The 20643-nt window shown below is 36.7% G+C and overlaps 1 protein-coding gene across 2 annotated transcripts in view; it reads left to right on the top strand.

Moving 5' to 3' along the window:
• Positions 1 to 20643, top strand: part of MTCL3 (MTCL family member 3) — a 67142-nt gene that overhangs the window by 7158 nt on the left and 39341 nt on the right. The gene's annotated exons all lie outside the window — the stretch shown is intronic.

The following is a 20643-nucleotide window of genomic DNA, read 5'->3' as shown; positions in this document are numbered from 1 at the left end:
TAGGGTAGAAGAGTCAGAGTTCTCTTCCACATCTTCTATTTGAAGATTCCTACCATGTTTCCCCTGAATCTTCTCAAAGAACAAAATCAGTATCAAAGGAAATAATTGGAGGAGGAAAGAAACAGAAAAGATCTATCAAGAAATAATTAACTTTTTGATACAGTGCAACTTGTGAAAACTGTTATTGAGAGTTAGCAAATACATACGTAGTCCTTAGAACATTTTCCTCTGCTTAAATATGCAGAATTTAAATGAAAATCCTAGTCTTTCCATGGACTAACTGAGATATTGCACCTGCCATTGCTGCGCTTATCTCAAAATGGTATAAAAATATATCAACCGTGTAACAATGAAAATATCAATAGTCTGATTAAGAATATGTACGTGTCAAGAATTTGTAGAAGACTGTTTCAGTGGGGTAAACCATTTTGTGATCTAAGTTTCTACTTAATCTTATATCATCCTGACTTTAAATATTTTTTAACATGACAAATTAGGGCAAAATCATTTTAATGAGATATAATTGTTGGCTAATACCCAAGGGTGACTGTGTGTTATAACAGAAAAACATGAAGACTGGGAGCCATGTTACTATCCTCATCTGTAACTAACTGGGTAACTTAGAAGACCTCTAACTTCTACTTGCCTCAGTTTATTCAGTTGTAAAATGCTTTTGATGATTCTCAGCATCGCCTGTGGCTATCGTGACTTTTATCATGAAACCTAAGACATTACTATTAGAGAACAGCACAGATTTTTTTCTAAAGTTAAGAGATCAAATATAAAAATAATATAGATTTAAATATATGTTTCCTCAGCAATAATGTACAGTGGAAGTGTGTCAAAAATTGAAAGTTTGAGTTCCAGGACGTGGGTAGGTAGATGTATTAGTTTGCTAGGGCTGTCGTAACAAAGCTCCACAAACTTGGTGGCTTAAACAATAGACATCTATTTTCCTTACAGTTCTGGAGGCTTGAAGTCCAAAGTCAAAGTGCTGGTAGGGATTCCTCCTTCTGAGGGCTGTGAGGGAGGGATCTGTTCCAGGCCGCTCTCCTTGGCTTGTAGATGGCCATCTTCACATTCACGCAGCATTCTCTTTGTAGCTGTCCATGTCCAAATTTCTCTTTTTTGTAAGAACACCTGTCTTATTAGATTAGAGCCTACACAGATGACCTCATTGTAGCTTGATTGCCTCTGTAAAGATCATATCTTCCAATAAGGTCACATTCTGAGGTACTTGGGGTTAGGACTTCAACATATGAATCGAAGGGGCACAATTCAACTTTTAACAATAGCTACTGAATACCTTCTTATAGTCCAAGAGAAAGTTCATTGTCAGTCCCATTAGGCTCCATTCCAGGTTCATACCTCTCTTGCCTTCTTCCATATTCTGCATTTATACTATTAAAAGCATTCAAGTCAAAAAAATTTCACTTCATTACCAAGGATGAAAGACAAATACCTTGTGATTTGGTGTCATGTGACTGTGTTTCAAGTTGGATTTAAGAATGGCATAAGAGATTTCTGATTTTCATCCTGTTCCAGGAAAGGGGAAAATGCCTATAGACTGGCTGTCTGTAAGCCAGACAGATGGGACCTCTCCCGTCTTCAAATAAAAGCCAAAATAATCTGGCTACCGAAGAAGGACTGGAACCTGCGAATGTCCTCAAGGAGAATCATTGTGAAGATGCATTTCCTTGATTCTGTTCCCCACACTCTTCCCTATGACTACTTCTTCCTTCAGGGCTCTAACTCTGGATTGGAAAAACACTGTTGTAGAACCAAGCAGTGTGGGTATATATGTTCATGCCAAAGAGGCAATTCACATTCTCCCTGGAGTTATAAAAGCCGAATTCCAATCCCTGATTAGGGACTACAACAGTAAAATTGTAAGGAGTTTAGGAGCAGGTATGCAGGACATCAGTTCTTAAAGTAACCTTTTACTAAAAAGATGGGCTCTAAAATAGCATTTATAGTTTGAGAAGATGGATGGTGGTGGGGAAAAGAAATAGAAATAGAGAGGAAGGACAAACGAGTGGAAGATAAAGATCTGGGGTATTCTAAATGTAATACAGGGAAAATGAAAATATTCTAGGAGGGAAGTTCTGTAATCATTCATTTGAGATTGCCCTTCATAGTGTTCAGAAAAGTGTCAGAAGTAGAAAAAGTAGTTTGAAAATATGTTTAGAAATCAGAAATGGTCCATTAAAATAAGATTTTTCTAATGGTACTTCTGTTATCTTCCAAAAAGATAGCTCCTAAAACTAAGCTGCAGTAATAACTGGCTCATTTTGTGGGGTAGGAGTTGTAGGTTTGAAGCCTGACTTGTTCTTGTATGTCTGCAACAGCTCCACTTAATCATCTGCTTCTGGATTGTAAAATGAAAACATATTCAAGTCCTTGGTGGGTTGTAACCATACGACTGTCATCCCTTTGTGGCAGTCTACCAGTGGAGAAAATAGAACCAGGCCAAGCTTTCCATTATAAAGAAAAGACGTTAGTTAATGGAGCAAAATCATAAAATGTGAAATAGAATATACTAGAGAGAAGCAATCCTCCAACTCCCAGTTTTTAGTTTCTTATATGGAGTCAAAATGGATGTTGAACAACACAACTGGGACCAATAGCCCATCTGTTGAAGTTTGGAAACCATTTACTAAGAGTTTAACTGGCTTTGGGGGTGTTGACCAATTGCTCTCAAGGCTAGTGGCTGCACGAGGTTCTGTGCACCTGCTCACATCCATCTGCTTATCTTCTCCCCCTAAGAGTATGGAATAGGTACCTCGAGATAAGAAGAGTTGAGTAGAGTCAGGACGGAGGTAATTACTGAGTCTACTGCAACTCATTACTTGTATCAAAACAGCTGGTATTCTGCCAAGTGCAAACAAGAGGGACCTCTTAGGAAGCTGCCTTAGAATCTTAATGACATTCTCTTCCTGATTATAAAACATTGATTGCCTCTAGCAGTATGCTTTCTTGCAGTAAAAAATGCCTTTACCTTTTTGTAACCTGGAGAAAAATGATGAGCTATCTTCCAGCATCACAAACAATTAGAAAGACAAAAGTTGTTGTAAAAGTTATTTCATGGAAACTACAACTAGTCTTTTGAATGCCGGGATGGGTTAATGCACAAATAGCATAAAGTGAGGATATGGAGGAAGCTCTATCTAATATGGAGGAGGCTCATGAGAGGCGAGTCTCTGCTACAGTTAATTGAGGGTCACTGCCCTTCATGAACTCCTGTTTCTATAGGAAGAACCTTTCTTTGCACAACTTTATTTCAAAACCCCTTTGCTCTTCAAGAGGGAGAGGTCTTCTCATGTCACCTTTAAGGTCTGTTTTTGAGAAGCATTGATGATAGTCATTTGAGGAAAGAAATAACCAAGAGAGGACCTTTGAAGATGGAAAGGGGAGAAAGAGTAATTGAGATGATGATGATGATGATGAGAACTGTTTATTACATCTTTTTCATTTCAGAATCTGTACTCTTTGTGTTGTCTCTTCCCTCACCCTCACACAAGAGTCTTAAAAGAAAATGATTTCCTTAACTTTTCCTGGTCTCTGCTCTCTACAGGGCTGTTAACTGGCCAACAGCAATAACACCATCTGTCTTGGGACTTTTATTCTCTGTGCACTTGGCTAACATATCTTATCCATTACAATGAACTTTCATTGTAGGACACAAAAATAATTAATACTATAAATTGCAACAGTAGTGTCCCTGTTTTTTTTTTCTTTTTTAGAGTACATAGGGAATACATCTATTTACTCAGACTCTCTTTACAGATATAAGACTTTAATAAACAAAAGCTTGTCCTGCATGTTTAAAATTACCTACTTATTTTCTTATGCAAAACAAAGAACTATATTTGGTTTTAATAGGGCTTGTTTATCTAAGTTTTAAAGTGTAAAAAAGAAATATTGAGTGATAAATCAGCAAAGAAGCAGTCCAATAGTTTAAATGGAGAATTTCTTTGGCATTTGAATATTTTCCCCTGGTTCTGGTAGTTAATTTACAATTTGAAAAATGGAACAGCCGTCATTGATATTTTTTAATGAAATTGCTGTAAATATTTTGAAATGCATCAGTTAAACACCGTGACTTTAGTCACATCTCAGAGGCAGTAGTTTGTTAAATCACGTAGGCAGGAATAATAGAGACTAAATTAAAAACAGAGAAGAGTGTTCCAGGTAAGCACTGGAAAGCTTGTCTTCTGGGGCACCATATGTTGTGAATGCATTTTTAAAGATGTATTTATTTAGTAATTATAAACTTTATTGGATTTTTTTCGTGAAATTATATATGTAGTCGCTTGCACTCTAAAGTGATTCCCAAGACGCAGTCTTGGTTAAGTGGCCCTTTCTTTCACCCAGATGGCAAGCCTTCAGCAAAAGCAAAGTAGGACATAGATGAGAAAATCTCTGTTGGTGGATTATTTCATGAAAGATATTGAACTTATATTATAAACTTCAAATTGCTGGTTTTTTACATGAAAATACATATCAGCATCACATACCCTACATAGTTGATCAGATCCCAGTTCTTTTGTTGGATGGAATTTTGAACTTTATATTCTTGAAACAGTAAGGCACTGTACAACTATGGATTTTATCTGATTAATCATCTCTTATGAGTGTACACGCAGTTCCCATTTAAAATATCTGTTGATTTTGATGTTTGCAGTGTCTTGGCTTCATAGAAATTGTTGAATGAATGTATGTTGAAATATTTGTTACATTTGCTGATAAACCATATCCATGAGAGCTGAGTTTTCAACCCTGGACTCTACTAGTTTAATGGAGGTCTGGGGATCTAGGCTGAACTTTGAATGATCCATGCCTGAAAGATGAGCAGCTTCTCGGTGTTTAAATATCTCCATAGAAGTATGTTACCTACATAGTTACTGAAGGATTTGTTTACTTTTCTAACTTCTATATCCAGCCTGCCTTAAAAGGGGATTTGAAATGGTTCACGATAAATAATAACCATTGAAATCAGGGTTTAAAAATTTGGTTGAGAATTCTGGGAAGATGAAGGAAAACTTAATCCAAGAGATGTGCATTGTTATGAAACGGCTCTGAGTTTAATAGCAATCCAGGCAGAGAGAGAAATATTGAAAGAAATTCTTTCCTAGCTATGACCAGATATGGAGGCAACATCAAGTTTCATGTGAAACCTCCAGAGCAACCGTGAAGAAAGTCAATTATGGTACAGCAAAATGTTGACAGTTATAAACAGATTTTACATGGCAACCAATGGATGGATGCGCCTTCTAAACAATTGTCAAGTTCTCTTCTATACAATCAATAAATTAGGAATTAAAGTTTTGCAGAAAATAAAATTCAGACATTTTGTCATTAGCTGTGAATTTGAGTGTGGTTTATTAGAGAGTACCTATGTCATAGAGTGTGGAAATTGTCTTTGAGGGTTCACCTCTCATTCCCTGTGACCGTGCATAAATAACTTGAAATATATAGGCCTCTGTTTCTTTATTCATAAATGCAGAAGTTAAATGGAATGCTCTCAAAGGTTCCATAAAAATGTCATTTTCTACTTTGTCAGCTATCCATCTCTGTTCTCCTTGAAAGTTTTATTCATAGTTAAGTATACCATTCCATTTCATTATTATTATTTTATTACTGTAATTATCTTTTTCATTTATTCAATCAACAACTATTTATCAGACAGTAATTCATGACCTGCTGTAATGTGGCCATATAGATACCCACAGAGATACAGACATCAAAGCATTGCCTTAAACTCAGAGTTGGCACTCAGTGAGAGTTCTGCTGAAGGGTTTTTAACCACGGAGACTAAGACCTACAATGTTCTCTGTGGTTGTTGCTACTCCTCAGCATTCAGGCCCTGGTTTAGTGTAGAAATCAGAACTAAAGACCTGACACATGGGGCTCAGGACAAGTGGTGCCTTCGGAATAATCTGAGCCATAGTTTGGATTTAGCCTTAGCTTTCCACTCCAAGAGGCCACAGAGGTCTCATGGTAACCAAAAATTCCCCATCTTGTCCAATAAGAAATAAACCAGAAAATTGAATGATGGTGCCTAGATGTGCTAAGTTGTACAGAACATCTCTGAGGCAGGTTCTTTACTGTGTAGACTGTGGGGTGGCTTCTTCCCCTGGAAGACTGCCAGGTTCTCACCATATGGGTGTGGCCTTGAGTTAGCGAGTGCTGGTCATCAGTTGAACATCCAAACATTTGTTTTCTGCTGTTATTGAAATTTATTTTCATCCCCCTGTGACTTCTCTGATGTTTTTTGAAGGTGAAAGTCTTTATATTTCCAGGAGCATAACAGGAATCTCTTGAGGTCACTTGGCCTTTGTGTGTGTGTGTCTGACAGACAAAAACCTCATGTAGGACCTACCCCTTTCAAACAACTCAGTACTTTCCTTGAGGGACTCTGAGGGGTGTAGCTGTGACCTGACTAGTTCCTGTGTTGCCTTCAGGCTTTTGGGTAGTAATTAATTACTCTCCTCTACCACTCCCCTCTACCGTGGCCACTGTTGGCTGCCTGAGGAAGGCCTTGTCTCTAGCAGTGGCAGAAAACAGCATCTGCTCTCTGTCTCAGCCCTTTCCTCAAGGCTAAAACCCCAAAACTTTAATCTGACTTTAATTTAGCAAGCTTTTTGCAACCTTTTATTGAGCATATATATAATTTGTATAAGGGGATTAACAGTTAGTGTCACCATGAGAGTAGTCCCTGACATCAAGTTAATTATTTTCTGATAGAAAAGACAGCCTTGTAGAGGTTGTACTTTGACAATAGTTACACATATGCACACTGTACTGAATACTTTGATCTTCATTACCTCAGGAGGGTAAACTCTATGAGGACAGGGCTGATGCCTGTTTTGATCACTATGGCATTCTCAGCATCCAGTTCAGTGCCCAGCATGTAGTCAGTTAGACCACGTTCTTCTATAATATTATAACAACTGTTATTTCATATTTAATTTGTATATATCTTTTTCCTGCACTAGACTATAAACTCCCTGAGCATAAGGACTGCGTCTGTCTTACTCATCATTGTGTCCTCAAAACCAGAAGTTGTTGATACAAAGTTGATAAACAATAAATAATGTTGAAAGACAGAATGAATGGAATTAGGAGAGGTGTTTCAGGCCCTACGTTGCAGGGAGAACAAGAAATGTGACTCAGAACCAGCCCTCTTTCCACGGTGCTTAGTGACGTACAAACAAGATGAGAAGGAAGCAGATGAGTAACTGCAGCCTCACCCTGCTTCCAGAATAGAGGTCTCTTGAGACTTTGTTACCTCCTAGAAACTTCCAGTCCTCTACCTTGCTTCTCTCAAACCCCAGTTATTCCCCAGAAGCAAGTCTTCCCTGAGACAAGATCTTACAGACCCCTTGGAAGGGGGAATGAGGACAGGAGCTCAAAAACAAGATGATGGCTCTGATGGCCTGGACGTCAGCTCTGCAGTTTAACTTGCGTGTGCTTTGATGAGAAAATGTGAAATGGAGGTTCAGAGAATGAGAGAAGACTGCAGATTCTGGCACTCCTAAAAACTGTCCAACTAAGTTTGATTTAAATCTTCAAGGTTTGGGACAGTCAGTTCAGCAGTTAATTTGGCTGGAGAGGTATGGAAAATTACCCCAGGGCTGCAGTTGCTCAATAGGCACAAGCGTTGAGTCTAATTATAAGCTAGTCACTGTGCCAGATACTTTATGAATAATTATGTTGTTAATAGTTTCATTTTAGAGATAAATACTCAAGGCTTAGAAAGGTGAATATCACTGGTCGGCAGGTTGGGTCCACACTGGTCGGTCTGCCTCCAAGCCCACAGATTCCACTGGCCGGTGCTGCATGGCCTCACTGCTGGGACTCAGGCTGTCCCTTCCACAGCCATTTCCACCTTCTTTCTGACCCACAAATGACCTTCCCTCTTTAGGGTCCTCAATACTCCTAGAATCCCCAAGTTCTGCACCTCTAGCACAGTTTAGGAAATGCTCTGAGCAACCATTGAGAGAAGGATTCCAAGGTGTCTATAGGAAGAATCTACTCTGTCTCAAAGAAAGAGAATCTTTGGAGGAAAAAAAAACCTAGGACCATGGGGCTAGAAAAAATGTTTTCAGGTCTGTTGATCCTATCTCCTCTTTTTACAGACTTAATACCTGTGTTATTTCAGATAAGTCACTTAATAACCAACTCTCAGTTTAATCACCTGTTAAAGGAAAATGAATATTTTCTCTTTCCGGTCTATTCACAAGGATAACAAGAGATAATATGTGTGAAAGTGCTTTATAAACTGTAAGATACATGGGGGCTGGCCCGGTGGCCGAGTGGTTAAGTTCGTGCGCTCCACTGCAGGCGGCCCAGTGTTTCGTTGGTTCGAATCCTGGGCGCGGACATGGCACTGCTCATCAGGCCACGCTGAGGCAGCATCCCACATGCCACAACTAGAAGGACCCACAACGAAGAATATACAACTATGTACCAGGGGGCTTTGGGGAGAAAAAGGAAAAAAATAAAATCTTTAAAAAAAAAAAAATAAAAAAAAATAAACTGTAAGATACAATATAGACATCAGATGTCATTTTTGTTGTTATCATGACTTAGCTCTTGATTAGCTGATTAGGACTTAACTCCTAGAAATAATTTTTAAATCCATGAGGTTGAAATTTTAGATGGATCTAAGACCCCAATTCATTTGTACAGGCCTTTGAAACACTTTTGCTTTCTCTATTTCCATGAATGTCTACCATTCTCTGAATCTCCCCTTTCGTCTCACTTCACTCTGAAGCCATTCTAATTTCTTCCACCTGTCCTTTTCCCTCTTCCACTAGGCATGTCCTTAGTCGTTACTGCTTCCCCAACCATTAGCTCACATTTGCAAAGGTTTTGGGGGATGTGCAGACAATGCAGCTGCACTGTCTGCCCCTGCGTTCAACAGGGCTAACAATGCTGACTTGTCTGGATAAATGTCTCTCTCCTACGTTTGCTGCTCTATAAATGTTCCTCTTAAAGAGAAATACCTTAACAGAGAGAGAAGGGCTAGTGTATTCAAGCATAAGCTACATTAGGTTGTTTTGTAGTTTTTATTGACTCCATAGCTAAATTCTATGCTCTTTGAATTTTAGAACCATGTTTCTATTTAATTCACACACAGACTGTTATCAATAAATACTTGGGCAAGAGAAGAGGTGTTTAAGAAGATATGATCGCTGTCAGGGGAGTTCATTTTTAGCTCTTTAGATTAGAATTTACTCGGTTCCTTTGTTTTCCAATACTTGTGTTACATTTGAGTAAATATAACATGCAATTTAACTGTATATTATGAAGTATTTTCCAAATTGAAAATTCAGTTGTATCTTGAAGATTTTAGACTTGATTGCATTTTAATGGAAATACAGTCACTTATTTGATATCTCTCTTTTAATTCCATTTTTACATTTCAGGGTCAGTTAAACTGATCTTTATCCAGATGGTAAATGACATTTGAAGATGACATTTAAAGATGCCATTTAACTTCTCTCCTGACATTTCCGTTTTATGCTTATATAGTTCACCTAATGGGGCCATTTATATTCAGCTTGATTCAGCTCAGAAGCGCTTAAAATTAAAAATTCAAAGTATTCTATATTCATCTGCTTACTAGCTCCATTATTTCCCATTTGTCTGGCCAATTAATTATAGTGGTGAGTGGTTAATAAAATAAACTACATTATTTTTTCTTTCCTTCACGGAGTAAGTGTTCTTACCATTACATTGGCCAGGAACCCTGAATAATCGTAGAACTAATTAGACTGCCCAATTGATTATTGTAGTCAAGAGCACAATGAATGACTAATATGTTGGTATATGGTTGTATCCACTGCCTCCTTGCATATGGAAGAAAAAATTCATAGAACTTTGTGATAGCCATTTGTGTGCATTCAGGAGCATCTGTTACATGGGAAGTATTGTCTTTCGAGGATAACATACAGCTATCGAATTCGTTTATTTAGAGGTATGGCTAGATTTAAATTAGAATAATTATGTTCTACAATGATTTGGAAAGTAGTTATCCTATTTTTAATTCTACTGGTATTAACCTTAAGTTCTTTTGTAACACATGTATGATTCTCAATTTTCCCAATTAACAAATTCAAGAATGAAACAAGGAATTAAGAATTCTTTCAGTTAGTCCAGTCCCTTGGATTACTATCTGGTCTTTGTTAATTTAACGTGGGATTATAGATTAAGATTGTTACTATTAAATTATTCATTGATATATAGTCTCAATTTAAAGGATTTTTTTACTTCATACGTAATTATATAGTCATATGAACAATTCTGTATAGTCAAACAATTTCAATACTTGCTGTCAATGATTTTAAACCACAACTTCTGTATTTCTGAGACTTCAGCTTTAAATAATGCTCTTGATTTTTTTCATAAAAAATTTGTAGATGCCATATTTTCTGAGCCTTTGCGCTTTTGAAAACAGCATTTGGATGACTTCAAACAGGAACGGCAGAATGGAATAATTGAGTCAAAAATTTTTCTTCTCAGGGCTGGCCCGATGGCCAATGGTTAAGTTTGGCATGCTCCACTTTGGTGGCTCAGGTTCAGTTACTGGGCATGGACCTACACCATTCATCAGGGGTCATGCTGTGGAGACTCACATACAAAATAAAGGAAGATTGGCAAGAGATGTTAGCTCAGGGCAAATCTTCCTCAGCAAGAAAAAAAAATATTTTTCCCCATATTGTATATTCTGTTCCATTAGCCTCTGGCATTTGTTTTGCAGTGGAGAAATATGAGATTGGTCTGACTTTGATTCCTTTGTGGGTCAAATTATTTTCTCTCTACATATTTATGGATATGTTTCTTTACCCTTTGCATCAATCAGGCTCCTCCAGTAGGAATTAGAACTCACCTTAGATGAGTCAGATGAGTAGGATTACTCACAGTGTCCAGGGCAGGATTAAGGGAACATTCTCTTAATTTGGCCTGATGAGGCATTCAGGGAAGACCAACAACACTCAGAAACCATGAACACTTCTAGAGATAAAGATGCTGCTGAAGAAATGTTGGCACAGGGGCCAGTGAAAGCTGGAAGTGTGGAGGAGGGTCCACTCAGTGGGAGCCTGTGCTCTGGAGGGGTCTTAGCTACTGCCCAGATGTGTTATTGAAAAAGTGAGGGAGCAAGGAGAAATACCTTTAACTATCTCTCCTCCTACCTTCCATTCCTCAGCATTTCCACCAGGGCCTTCTATTGGCCAAACCCGACTAGAAGGCAACTGGTGGGAGAGGGAGCCCAGGTAAAAAAGTATGCAGAGGTCAGCCTCCTGGAGCTCAGAGTGGGGCAGAGAAGGAGCAAGAATGAATCTGAGTAGCTAAAGGAGAATAACCAGTTCAAAAATATTGCCAGGATATATCTAGGTGATGGTCTTTGTTTATTCTAAAACTTAACATTTATGTATTAATTATCTCTGAGAGCTTTCTTGAATTATAGGCCTAATAATCACATGCACATTATTTTTTCTTCTTAGGATTTTCTTCACTTTGTATTCTTTACTACTCTCTTCTCATCCTTTAACTTTCTTTTTATCCTTTTCACCTGTATCCTTGGACAATTTCTCAAGTTTGTTCTCAATATAGAGTTAATTTCCTGCCATGTCAGTTGGGCTTTTTGAAGACTCCAGTGCAAAATTTAATTCTTGCATTGAATTTTAGTATCTTCTGTGACTTTTCTTATTCTCAGCAGTTCCCTACTCTTCAGAGCTTAATCTTCTCTATGACCTTCTATTTTTAGTTCACAGAAGCCGTTATCTTATTAAGAATATTTTCTAAAACTGCCTTCTGTTTTTCAGAGTAAATTTTCAGACGTATATTTTTGTTTTTTTCCTTTCTCTTTAGCTGAATGCTTTTTTTTAATTGACCCAATACATTTTATTTTAACAGCTTTATTGAGGTATAATTTACATACATAAATTCACTTGTTTTAAGTGTACAATTTAATGGTTTTTAGTAAATGTACGTGTGCAGCCATCTTCATAATACAATTTTAGAATATTTCTATCACCCCAAAAAGATCCCTAGTGCCCATTTGCAGTCACCTTTTGTTCTCACCCCTAACCCTAGTCAAGCACTAATCTGTTTTCTGAATCTATAGCTTTCTATTTTCTGATTATTTCATACAATTGTAATCATACAAAATGTGACCTTTTGCATCTGACTTCTTTCGCTTCACCAGTATTTTTAAGGTTCATCCTTATTGTAGCATGTATCTTTGTCTAACCTACAGGATAATTCAGTCTACTGTTTTAATTTAAGAGTTTTCTAGTTTTATCTCTTACATTCAGGTCTATGATCCATTTTGAGTTAACTTTTGTGTATGGTGTGAATTAGGCATCTAAATTCATCTTTTTTTGCATGTGGATTTCCAGTTGCACGAGCGCCATTTGTTGAAAAGACTATCCTTTCCCCATCGAAATGCCTTCATCCAATGAACTTTTATCTCCTTTCCTACATTTTCTGTCTTTTTAGAAAATGTTATCAAATGTCAGTCTCTCTTTTTAAATTCATTGTTGGCTCAAGACACTCACTGGGTAGCTTTTTTGTTAGTCTCTCTCACTACCCACTGAAGTTCCGAAGCTGAGGTGCAACTTGATATGCACAACTCGCCCCCAATTTCTGACAGCTAGTAGACATTCATCTAGTTCTGACCTATTCTGAAGGAATGTAGGAAAGTCTATTACAACAGCACTCAAGTCCATCGACTTTGAGGGAGTTTTGCAGTTTGTCGTTGTTCTGGTGCCTACCTTTCGTATATGAGAAACCATAAACCCTAACATAGATGCTGCCAAGGCTTTTCTGCTTCTGCTTCTGCCTAGGAAGCCCCGAATAAGGAAAGAATATATTTCATGATTCATCGCACAAGTAGTTACCTAGCTCCTTCCCTGCTTCGTTCCTACTTGTATTGGGGTTTTAATAATCAGAGACTTGCTGATTGCAAATGGGCCAGGCCACTTCTCCAAATACACAATAAAGCCGTATCTGTGCAATTCTTATGCATGTATTGGGTAAGGTAGAGTTGGGATGTCTAAGTCCTGCCTAGTTGTTTATTTTTTAATAACTTTATTGAGGCATGCTTTACATGTTATATAACTAACCCATTTCAGCTGTACAATTCAGTGATTTTTTTAGTAAATTTTCCAAGTTGTGCAATTATGATGATAAATCAGTTTTAGAACATTTTTATCACCTCAATAAGATCCCTCAGGCCCATTTACTGTTAATCCCCATTCTTTGTCTCCCTCTCGCTACTCCAAGTAACCACTAATCTACTTTCTATATCTATTGATTTTCCTTTTATAGACATTTCATATAAATGGAATCATACAATATGTGGTCTCTTATCTTTGGCTTCTTTCACTTAACATGTTTTTGAGGCTCATCCATGTCATATTATGTATCAGTAGTTCATTTCTTTTTTATTCTGAGTAATACTCCATTGTGTGGATGCCAATATTTTGTCTGTCCATTCACCAGTAGATGGATATTTGGGTTGTTTCCAATTTGGGGCTATTATGAATAATGCTGTTAAGAATATTCTTGGGGACCGGCTCCGTGGCCGAGTGGTTAAGTTTGCACGCTCCGCTGCGGCAGCCCAGGGTTCGGATCCTGGGCACGGACATGGCACCGCTCGTCAGGCCACGTTGAGGCAGTGTCCCACATCCCACAACTAGAAAGACCTGCAACTAAGATATACAACTGTGTACACGGGGGGTTTGGGGAGATAAAGCAGAAAAAAAAAAGATTGGCAACAGTTGTTAGCCCAGGTGCCAGTCTTTAAAAAAAAAGGAAGATTGGCAACAGTTGTTAGCTCAGTGCCAATCTTTAAAAAAAAAAAAAAGAAAAGAATATTCTTGTGCAAGTCCTTTTGTGAATGCAAGTTCTCATATCTCTTGGGTATATACCTAAGTGTGGAATTGCTGAGTCATATGCAAATTTATGTTTAACCTTTTAAGAAACAGGGATGTCTAGTTTTGATTGGTCTGCATCTCCAATTCTTCTGTTTCAGGCAGTAAACTCTACGTAAAAGATAGTTTATATTTCTTGGTTGAATTCCACTGATGCTATTGTTAAAGGGAAATTTTCTCAGATTATAGCAAATGCTTGACTATTAACCTTAGTTTCCAGTGTTATTACATCTACGTTTTTATCTCTGCCTTTAAGTATAATTTAATAGGAAGAAAGTCATAGTTTAAAGCCATATTAACCAAAATTCTTTCAATTTGAGTAATAATGTAAGAAGGGTAAGTTTTCTTTAAAAAAGATAATACTTTAGGAAATGAATTTGGTTCATCTATGATTACTTACCATAACTTCCTTAATGTGTGGATTATTTTATTCTTATTCCAGTGATATCTCATGCCCTTATGTTCATGTATGAACTCCCCAGGTACTTATTTATTACTTGTTAAGGCATCTCTATACGTGTAGCTGTTAAGTTGCTCTCATGTCTAAAGAAGATGTGTGTGGATGTGTGTGTATTCTTCAAAATTATTCAAGGGACTAAGGAAATTTACTTAGCCTAGACTATGGTACTTGTTTTTGTTCAAATTAAAATTTCAGAAATTTAGTGATTTTCTATTTATTCCAAAATAACGTTGAAATTAGCTGACTGATTTGATCAAATACAGTACACTTCCAAAGGATATCATGATAACCCTTAATATAAGTAAATATAATAACCCTTAATATAAGTAAAATCAGATTATAACTTATTTCAATGAGCGTGTTTTCTGATATCTGTAATAGCTTTCAAATGATCTGTTTGGTATATGGATAGAGATTACAGATTTTTTTATTATTCCTTGTGTTTTGGAATTCACTGAGGAATTTTTAATATGTACTAAAATTCCTCCCCAGACCTAAAACACATACATATATACACATGCACATACACATGCATGCTCCAACACATACACCACACATATATTCACATACACACATGTGCACATAGACATGCACAGACCCTCATACTCATTTTCTCTACTAATATGCGTATACACATACAAACAAAACACACTCCGTGGGTATGTTATTTGATTTTAAAAGCTTGGGTTCAGTTATTTGCCCTTTTAAATATACTCTGTGAATTTTTTGTTAAGCCAATTACTTCTCTATCTACTTCTTTTGTCTTCAAAAATGGGAAAGGGCCAGTTTTCCAGGAATAGTTGATGTCATTGAATAAAACCATGGGAACAAGATTTTTTTCTAATCCATTTAGATTTTCAGAGAAAATATTCTATAATCATACTTTATTCATGATTTTTACTTACTTGGCACATGGGTAGAGGTTATAGAAATTGTGATTGTCATGCTATATTCATAAATATGTTCATGTTTTCATAAATTTGTAATCAGAAGTTAACTCAGTCTTTCGTCTTATGCCATTTGTTTTCAAGTTATTTCAACTATGTCTCTAGTAAATAAAAGAACATCCAGGCAGCATCCTCCTTAGCAGCAATCAAGAAAGATATAGGCAAGGACAAAACAAAAAATCAGAATCATGTCAACATACTAGGGTTAATGAGATGAAATTTAATATGAATAAATGTGATATCCTACAATTTGATTTTTTTTTAATTTACAGAAATACAAAAAGAGAGAAATATATTCATAGCTATTTACACAAAAAAAGACAAGGAGTTTAGTTGATCATAAGGTCAACATGAAACCATGTCATATGACAAATGCTCGAAAGAACTGGGGAGAATGTATAGCCTGGAGAAGAAAATCCTTGAGATGTTAATATCACTGCATTAATAAGGTAGAAGCTGGTTGAGACACAGTATAAAAAAGACTGGACAAGTCATTGTTTCAACTTATAAATACTGGCTGCAGTTTTTGTTTCTTTGCCTCATTATAGAGAAAGGCCATAAGGAACTTCTGTCACTGCCTAGCCATAATTTCTAAATGCATCGTAGTTACTAAATGCAATGGCGCTTAGAATCCAATTCATTAACTAGAGCAAATTAGAAGGGGATATAAATCTCTGCTTTTGCTGATGACGTTCATAGCTTAGTAAGCATACATTTACTGTGGGTCAAGTATCTAAGATATAAAATAATTTTTTAACGATGATTATTTGAAAAGTCATTAAACAGATTCTCAAATTTAAGACAATCTTGGCTGAGAAAGCTTCCAATCCTAAATCCATTTGCTTGTGTGGGACTTTCTGAGCCCTTTGCATTGTACCTGTCCAAGTGTAATATATAGAAGATAAAGTAGATTTATTCTTTGAATCACTTTAAGTGATTTTTAGCTTTAAGTAGATTTAAGATCAAAATAAAGACATTTTATCCATTAGAGTCACTGGTACAGGATTGTGTTGCCTGCCTCATATAGAAGCAAGCCCCTGGAAAAGAGTAGGCAGGGTCTAGATGGTGCAAAAAGGAGTCCTGTAAGATACTGACTGGAAGACTGGGTTTCTTGAGCCCCTTCCATAGACATGACCTTAGCAGTCCAGGGCAGAGTCTGAACTCTCCACTGTTACTAGGGGCTGAGGAGGTTATATGAATGAGTGAAACTGTTTGTGCTGAGTGATGGGGCACCCTGGATATTGTATGTCTCAATATTCAGTTCCAACCCAAGGTTGCCACGCCATAACCAAGACCCAACTTTACCAGGTCTTCCAATTTTTCAAGTGAAACTGGAAATCTTGATTTTTAAAATGTATATTGTCTATATTTTAAAATTTGGCAACTAATTCCAAAATTTTTAAAGCACAATTGTGGGCTATCACTTTTTAACCTATATGATACCTACCTGCCATCTTGTAATGGCACTTGAAGCATATTTTTTATAAGATTCTGAACTTGATACAACAATGAATATTAGAGAAGCACATGTTATCATGTTGCCGTGGTTTTTTAAAGCAAGATGGTCTTGCATCGGGTTCAGTTCATTATTGGTAATTTGGAAAACCTTCTAACAACCTGTACCCTGCTCCAAAAGAGGGTTTCTACAATGACTGAAGAGTTTTTTTGTATCAAAAACTCTCTCACCAGTAGCCTTGAGCCCCTTAGGGGTCCTAGAGTAGCTTAAAGAATACAGAGATTGATTCTCCATAAGGATCTAGAGCTCTTTTGATCATATTGTGTGAAGCACACCACGAAAGGCAGGCAATTACTGAGCCCAAAACTGACTTTTTAAAGGGGATATTTTCCATGGAGATTTTATAAGCCCCAGCTATGACAAGATCATCTCCAGTTTCCTCCCAACCCCACTTCCTCTGGTTCCATAGCAACCACATCCCATTAATAAGAGAAGCTCCATTTGTTTTCTTCTCTCTGATAAGCCATGGTCCTTAAGACCTCTTAGATTTTCTGGAGTTAAGGTCACTCCTTTGCTTTCAAATTTCTGTATTACCTAAATTTCACTGTACTAGTCATGGAAAGTAAGTTCCACTCTGAAAACCTTCAAGCACTATTAGCAAACAGTATGCTAGAAAAAGAACAACAGTGTTCTAAAGTAATTACTAGCACCAAAGAATGACTTTTAAAGGGGAAAGAAACTAAGCAACTCTAGAGCCTTGCAAAGTCATTTGACTCTGAGGAGAGAACCCTGATTCTGATACAGGCGAAGATTCGAAACTTTTTTTCATTGGTGGCCTGGTTTGATAACATGTTCTACAAAGTTCACTCATTGGTATTCCTTAGCAATAAAGAATTCATATAGCTCTATAGTCAATCTGACTTCAGCTGTAGATATCTGTGTCAGCACAAAGGGAGAAGGATGCAGGAGCCAAGAAAAGGAAAATTCATTAGAGTCTTTTATTTTTTTAAAAAAACCTTACAATACCAAAGAACAAGATCCCAACTATTTCAATTTGGCATTGGTTCGTGGGTTTTACAGCAAAGATGTAGTTTTTCTGTTTTTTAAATTGAGTTCATAATAGTTTACAACATTGTGAAATTTCAGTTGTACGTTATTATTTGTCCGTCACCATGTAAGTGCTCCCCTTCCTCAGGTAACCACTGAACTGTTTTCTTTGTCCATGTGTTTATCTTCCACATATGAGTGAAATCATATGGTGTTTCTCTTTGTCTGGCTTATTTCATTTAACATAATACCCTCCAGGTCCATTCATGTTGTTGTGAATGGGAAGATTTTGTCTTTGTTTACGGCTGAGTAGTATTCCGTTGTGTATATATACCACATCTTGTTTATCCAATCATCGGTCAAGGGGCACATGGGTTGCTTCCACATCTTGGCTATTGTGAATAACCCTGCAATGAACATAGGGGTACATAAGTCACTTTGAATTATTGATTTCAAGTTCTTTGGATAGATATCCAATAGTGGGATAGCTGGGTCATATGGTATTTCTATTTTCAGTTGTTTGAGAAATCTCCATACTGTTTTTCATAGTGTCTGCACCAGTTTGCATTCCCACCAGCAATGTAGGAGGGTTCCCTTTTATCCACCACCTCCCCAACATTTGTTATTTTTGGTCTTGGTTATTATAAGCATTTTAAAGGATGTAAGGTGATATCTTAGTGTAGTTTTGATTTGCATTTCCCTGATGATTACTGATGTTGAACATCTTTTCATGTGCCTACTATCTATCTGTACATCTTCTTTGGAGAAATATCTGGTTCCCTTTGCCTTGCAGAAGCTCTTTAGTCTGATGAAGTCCCTTGCACTTGATTATTGTTCTTTTGTTTCCCCTGTCTGAGAAGACATGGCATTCAAAAAGATTCTTTTAAGATCCGTGTCAAAGAGTGTACTACCTATATTTTCTTTCAGAAGTTTTATGGTTTCAGGTCTTACCTTCATGTCTTCGATCCATTTTAAGTTTATATTTGTGTATAGCATAAGATAATGGTCTACCTTCATTCTTCTGCATGTGGCTGTCCAGTTTTCCCAACACCATTTATTGGAGAGACTATCTTTTCTCCATTGTATGTTCTTAGCACCTTTGTTGAAGTTTAGCTCTCTGTATATGTGTGGTTTTATTTCTGGGCTTTCAATTCTGTTCCATTAATCTGTGTGCCTGTTTTTGTACCAGTACCATACTGTTTTGATCACTATGGCTTTGTAATACATTTTGAAGTCAGGCATTGTGATGCCTCCAGCTTTGTTCTTTTTTCTCAGGATTGCTTTAGTTATTTGGGGTCTTTTGTTGCCCCATATGAATTTTAGGATTCTTTGTTCTATTTCCATGAAGAATGCCATTGGGATTCTGATAGGAATTGCATTGAATCTGTAGATTGCTTTGGGTAGTATGGACATTTTAACTATGTTTATTCTTTTGATCCATGTGCATGGAATATCTTTCCATTTCCTTATGATATCATCTATTTCTTTCAATAATGTCTTATAGCTTTCATTGTACAGGTTTCTCAACTCCTTGGTTGAATTTATTTCTCGATATTGTATTCTTTTTGTTGTAGTTGTAAATGGGATTGTATTCTTGAGTTCTCTTTCTGTTGGTTCATTATTAGAGTATAGAAATGCAACTGATTTTTGTAAGCTGATTTTGTACTTGCAACTTTACTCTAGTAGTTGATTACTTCTAATAGTTTTCTGATGGATTCTTTCAGGTTTACTATATATAAAATCATGTCATCTGCAAAGCGCAAGAGTTTCACTTCTTTATTTCTGATTTGGATTCCTTTTATTCCTTTTTCTTGCCTAATTGCTCTGGCCAGAACTTCCAGTACAGTGTTGAAGAGTGGTGAGAGTGGGCATCCTTTTCTTGTTCCTGTTCTCAGAGAGATGTTTCAGCATTTCTCCATTGAGTATGATGTTGGCTGTGGGTTTGTCATATATGACCTTTATTATGTTGAGGCAGTGTCCTTTTTATCCACATTGTGTTATGAGTTTTAATCATAAATTGATGTTGGATTTTGTTACATGCTTTCTCTGAGTCTTTTGAGATGATCATTTGGCTTTTATTCCTCATTTTGTTAATGTGGTGTATCACATTGATTGAATTGTGGATGTTGAACCATCCTCATGTGCCTGGTCTAAATCCCACTTGATCATGGTGTATCATGTTTTGATGAATTGCTTTATTCAGGTTGCCAATATTTTGTTGAGGATTTTTGCATCTATGATCATCAGCAATATTGGCCTGTAATTTTCCTTTTTTGTGTTGTCCTTTTCAGGCTTTCGTATCAGGATGACGCTGGCCTTGTAGAATGTGTTAGTTCCATCTTCCCTAATTTTTGGAATAGTTTGAGGATAGGTATTAAATCTCCTTTGAATATTTGGTAGAATTCTCCAGAGAAGCCGTCTGGTGCTGACCTTTTATTTTTGGGGAGGTTTTTGATTATTGTTTCAATCTCTTTACTTGTGAATGGTCTATTCAGATTCTTTATTTCCTCTTGATTCAGTTTTCTGAGGTTGTAAGAGTCTAAGAATTTATCTGTTTCTTCTAGATTGTCCAATTTGTTGGTGTATAGGTTTTTGTAGTATTCTCTTATAATCTTTTGTAATTCTGTGATATCCATTGTAATTTATCCTCTTTCATTTCTAATTTTATGTATTTGAAACTTCTCTTTTTTCTTCGTGAGTCTGGCTAAGAATTTGTCAATTTTTTTTATCTTCTCAAAGAACCATCTCTTTGTTTCATTGACCCTTGCTACTTCCTTTTTTGTTTTA

This window comes from Equus przewalskii, chromosome 9 (assembly GCF_037783145.1).
Source record: "Equus przewalskii isolate Varuska chromosome 9, EquPr2, whole genome shotgun sequence".
NCBI lineage: Eukaryota > Metazoa > Chordata > Mammalia > Perissodactyla > Equidae > Equus > Equus przewalskii.
This window is presented reverse-complemented; position numbering and strand designations above follow the sequence as displayed.